The sequence below is a fragment of the Ammospiza nelsoni genome, chromosome 1 (genome assembly GCF_027579445.1).
Source record: "Ammospiza nelsoni isolate bAmmNel1 chromosome 1, bAmmNel1.pri, whole genome shotgun sequence".
Lineage (NCBI taxonomy): Eukaryota > Metazoa > Chordata > Aves > Passeriformes > Passerellidae > Ammospiza > Ammospiza nelsoni.
In genome coordinates, this window is record NC_080633.1 from 121,049,610 (window position 1) to 121,055,667 (window position 6,058).

Consider the following 6,058-nt stretch of genomic DNA (forward strand, 5'->3'; position numbering starts at 1 on the left):
ACCTTCCAAGCCCTGCACAATACAACCCAGGTTTTATTTCTATGTCAAAACTACAAGGAGATTCGTTTAATTCAGTGCTCTGTTATTTAATTCAACGCTCTGTTTTCTGAGTTACAGCACAAATGCTTCTTAAAAGACAACAAGTAATTTTCGCTGAAAGTGCAGCAAAAAAGTGGCCTTTGGAAATGTTCTTGCTGGCTACCAGTCACCCCCAGTCACACGCAGCTGTCGCAGACTTTGGTGGCCTCTAGTGGCTGCTTTGTCCACATCCCAAACTCGTCACATGATTTGGCTCCTAAGATTCCATCTGCTCCATCTCCCATCCGTATTTGCTGATCACTCCAAACCTGGCATCAGAGCGAGATGATGATATCGAGAGGTGCAGTAAAGATAAAGTAGCAGTTGTTACAATCATAGATGCCATGTACCCATCAAGACCTGTCCTCAACACTTACAGTAGGTTTCCTGTCACCTGCCAGGTATAAACAGGGGCAAGGAGCTCTGGTTCTTTTAATTATGTGCTTTCCATTGATTTTCTGACACAATTTCTTTTTAAGCCACAGTTTAAGCTATGATGTCTAATAATAAAGTCAAGAGCAAGACGTGTCTTCATGAAAGACTAACGTTCACTTAACAGTCTTTCAATTAGTTTGAGGATTAAAAAGTTACAAATTCAGGTTTTTAAGAATGAAATATTTAGGTGGTTCAACAGTTCTTCAAAAGCAACAATCTGATGTGTCTCGAACTGAAGTGAATACAGAGCTCATGGGATCTGCAGACATCCCCTCTACAATGCACCAAATCAAACCTAATGAAAAGGAACATTCATGGTAAAAGTTTTCTAAAAGCAGTCTAACTTTCCCTAAGATGGGTGCAGTTCTCAGATACCACCACATTGCCAAATCACCAACAGAGCAGTGTGGAGGCTCCAATTCAGATTGGATGAAATTTTGCTCTTCTGCATCAGGGAAGCTGAAGTCTACAAAGGCTTTAAAAGTTGTTCAGCTGAAAGGAGTGGACACACCAGAATAGCAAGTTCCAGGCAGCACCAGACACTGCGCCCAGCACAGCTCCTGGTGTTCTCCAAGTTCATGGTTACTCTCTCAAGCTGTAAAGCTCTACTCAAAGGACACAAAATGCTGCACAAACATTACAGCAAGCAAGCCCCTCCTTGCCAAGAGGGAGGGCCAATGCAGTTTCTCAAGCTTACAAAAGGTTTGAAAATCTGTCCTGAACTCGTGATAATTTTGTGCAAGTCCCAACTCCAGCCCAAGTTACAAGCCATTCCTCTTTAGCCTAAGCAGATTTCTTGTCTCTGGTGCTCAATGGTTCAAGTGAATATCCCCAAACAAAACACCATATTTGCCTTTGGGCAGCATCTCCCTGATGCTGCTGCACTGTAAGCAAGGCCAGAAGCAATTAACACGCTTCCATTTTTGTAACAGACTATTCAAGCACAGTTTTAATTCGATACTCTTTATTATGATATCCAGGAAAACAATAACAAGGTGATTGCTTATTACAGCTTCCAGGGACTGGGGCTCCAGACCTCCTTGTCCTGGGTACACACACGCGCACGCACACACACGCACGAAAGACAACCCTTGCCACAAGAACTTACAATCTACATAAACAAAACAAAGATAATGATTAATCGAGAAACAAAGAGGAGGAATCACCTGCGTGAGAACATGAGTTAAATTTTGGCTTGGTTTCTAGTCCGGAGTTCAAGAGTTGAAATTCCTACCCTGTTACAGTATTCTTGTTACCATGGGCTGAATACTTATCTGTTGATTACAATGCAAGATACAGTCTTCAACATTTAAAAACAAATATAAGGAGACACAAAGCTCTAGACCATAATTTTTCACGTGGTATACAGCAAAACTACAGTCTAGAGATTCAGAGATCTTGGGTGCCCGGTTTCCTAAATGAAAAAGGCAGTGAGAGTGAACTGCAATAAACAAAGCAAAACCATCCAGGAATATCAACTTCTGTTAAACCAGACTGACTAACATATTATTTTTTCAATTCACTATATCAAATTGCCCAACGCTCTTGTGTGTAGCATGAAGAAGTAACAACTGTGTTGTGCTGAACGATAATGCCTGACCTTTAATGTTAACCACAATAAACACAGACAAAGAATGAATACTGAAACACTATTGAATTATAAAGCTACACTTTAGCTGCTCTGATTCTGCAAAAAGTTTCAAACACAAAGAGAAGTAAAAGGAGTTGTCATTTCTGGCACTCACATCATAGACTTGCCATCCTTGAGCTGGATAAAACTAAAGTATCTGCAGAAACCTAAAATAAAAGTGACAGGACACATAGAAAGAGATCAAGAGCAAGTGCATTGGATTCAAAACTAGGCCGTATGCTTTTTTTTTAAACCAGAAATAAAAGTTGTTGCCTTTTGAATTGGCAACATCATAAGAACTTCTCTAAAAGGCAGAAAGCAGTCAGCCTACTGCTGCTGCAGCCCAGCACTCCTCACACATTGCTCACCAAAGGGAATGGACAGGGGCAAAAGCCAACAGCAGTCCCATTTCACTCACAACAGCACTTGCTATGTGGATGTGAGCTATATCCAAGTTGTATTGCAATTTATTCTTCCTAAAGAGTTTCAGTTCCCATTAAGGAGGTTCTGATGACACTCAACATATTGATGTGCATGTTTCTTTTGCACGTCTGATCCAGAAACACTCCAGCACTGATCCTATTTTAGCTCTGAAGAGCACACAAAATTTCTTATTGTGTACAGATTTAGGGTTATCAGATCCAAAACTGAGTAGTTCGGGGAGCAGTGTGAAGAAGGGGCACTCACCAGACATCCACCACAACAGCTTACAGTATATAAAACAACCCCACCGACAAACCTACAAGCATGGGCTAATCCAGTGCTCTAAAGATAATCCACAGCTCGCAATGTAAGAAATTCAAATACGATGAACAGATGATAACTGACGTCAGTCCTTTGAAGTCTTTTTCTTTTTAAAGGATTTTCTAAATATTCCCCAAGCTTTCATTTTGTAGGACATTCTTATACCCTGCACCAGAAATAACCTAAATATTTGCATAACAAGATTCAGGCATTAAACCACAGCCCCCCCTGCAGATGCCATCTCTGTATGCAGGCTCCCACTGGCCTGTAAATGTTACAAACATCACCACTGTCTCTACTTTGTGTTCAAGTCCCTTCAATACTGACATTTTCCAGACAGAACAATTAGGACAGCGATGATCACCACTGCACAGGGAGCCTATTGAAACTGCCAATCTCCAACATTTACAACACAGGCCCAAAGGGCTGAGTCACAAATGGAACCAAACCCAAGTATGACCTAGGAATCAGCTGGTGAACTTCCTGAAAACAGGAAAACAAACCAAGAGAAACCAAACAATCCTCCCCTCCATGTACCAAGGCTCGCATACAGTGCAATTCTTGTGAAGCTCTCTGGAATACCTCCTCCAGTACATAAAGGATTGATGTAGGAATAAAAAAATCTCACACCAAAAAAGAAAAAAAACCCCCATAATTTCCTGGCTGTTAAGGAAAGTAATGTTGTTTGTTTGATCCAGGACAATCTACAATTTCAAAATCCCTATTTCTACTCTGCCAGTATGACAGATAAAAGGCATCTCAGTACAGTAAATCACAATGAGTATCTCCCCTTCCCCCACAAGATATGAAAAAAATCCATCAATACTTAATGGATTTGGCATGTAGGAACTGCCAGAGAGACCAGGTCCCTTCTGGTTCTGGTGACTGAAAGCCTTTAAAGATATCCCACAGTGTAATCTAGTGTAATTTTTAAGCAACATGCTGTTGAAAGGGACAGATGCCTTAGAACCTGACTGATCCTTACCCTGCAACTCTTCTTCTTGCTTATACATAATTACTTGTAAAACTCTGGGGTTACTATCAGGCAACTAACCCAATGGGAAAAACCCAAACATGCTTGTTTTCAGGTGCACCAGCCCCCTGGTCTAACTCACCATGCAACCAGAAAGGCTCATGCTAGCTAAGGCAAGGGACAGAGCAACAATTCTGGCAGCAGCCTACATTACTTTCAGGCTAGCATGGTTATGGGAATCCTCCCTTCCCTTTCATATCAAGCTTTGCCCCAACAATATCAACTCAGGTGCAGTCAGTCAGAAATCTGCAAAGAACAAAGGACTGCAGATGTGTATTGACCCTTTTTACAGAAGTCCAATTACCTATACCCAAGGACCACACTGCTTTTTATGATTCTGGGTACTATAACTCCGTAAACACAACTAAAATTTTCAAAGAAAAACAGTATTTAGAAAAAATACCAAATCCTTACCAATACCTGCTGATTTTCTAAATGCATCATCCCAACATACATAATTTACCTTCAGCATAACCTAAACTTAGAAGAAATAGCCTATGCATTTTCTCTGCTCAGCAAATTCCTTCACTATTCCTAAGTTTGGGCATGGGATCACCAGAAAAACAGTATTTCCAAAGAGTATTTTCACATTCATGAATGATTCACACAGGAGAAATCAGTCTTTGCAACCAGTCAAGGAGAAAGTGCCCAGATGAAAACTAAAACTCTGAAAATTAATTTCAGCTGCTCTGCATTCCTTGTTTGTACTTTGAAATTAAATATAACCACTTTAAAAGTAAAATGATGGTTTTGAGAGAATATTCTGGCACATAAAACAAACACACATTTGGGGCTCAAATAAAGGCTTGAAATCATCTGTTGTTAAATCTTGAAAAGTTTTGACAAGATGGTGCAAAGAGAAGGAGGTTTAAGAAAAAAAAACCAAACCAAACAAACGCTATCCACTGTCTGTGTAATTATTCAATTCAAATCCATCTAAATGGACAAAGCTTTCTCTTTGTGGGACCTGGTAATTGATGAGGATAAATTAACTACTGCCTATTTTATTTGGCGTAGGATATAATAATGAACTCCTCAGTCATTTCCATTTCTAATTTTCTTGATGCCATAATTAAGAAAACATGATTAGACAACTAATATTCTTCCATCTTACTGAAACTCTGATTACAGCAAAGAGCCAAAACTGCAATAACATTTGAAAATCAATTTTAAGCAATTTTAAGCCAAACAATACTCTAATGCTAAAACAAGTAATATCAAATTAGAAGTCTCAATATGTTCTAAGTTTGAGAGTTTCTATCCCAAGGCAGATAATTAAACAATACTGGTCTTGCCTCATCAAACATGATAAATATGTATTTTTAGTTATGAGAGAAGAGACAGAAAATAGTGGCTTCCAATACTCTAACCAATTTCTAGAACACCTGTTGTTACTTTCTATTACTTGGCAGATACCAACAACTCCTATAAGGCAATGATGAATATTAAGCCATTGTGGAAACAAAAGTGCTTTTGTAAATGTCCAAAGGACAAAAATGTCCGTCCATAAGGCCAAAAGGAGACAAAAAGCAACGTCAGTATTAACAGTCAAGAATACTTCTGAAGTTTTTGGAAATTAACCTGAAGTTTACATTTCAAGACTACTGTGTCAAAGAATGAGGTTAACAAGAAATAGTTTGCCTTAGGGAAACAACTATTACAACCCTCAGACTCCTATAAGTCTTGAAGATCTCAAGAAGTACCTTAAATGACTGCTTCATAATTTGTTCCTCCACCCTTTATGATTCTTTCAGCCCCAGTGCAACCAGATATCACAAGCAAACTGATTTAGAGTCCAAGCACCAGACTAGACACTTAAAATTTACCCCCTTTGGCTTAAGGTACAATTTGAGAGCAAGGCACACAGAATCTTTGAAGGTTCTTCTGGGAACATCAGACACAAAACATGATTTTGAACAACAAGTATATAATGTACACGAGTCTCAAAATTTCCGAGTTCCGGTTTTCCAGTTTTGTGGTCAGGTTGGACAGATTCACAGTTCTACATGGGATGTCCCAGCACATGGGATCCCTACTTCTGCTGAAGCAGACTGGGCATACTGGAGGGCACCCTGCCCCAGAGCTCTCAAGCTAAGCAAGTACAAGTCTGCCAAGTCCGCTTCAGGAGCTGTGAACCA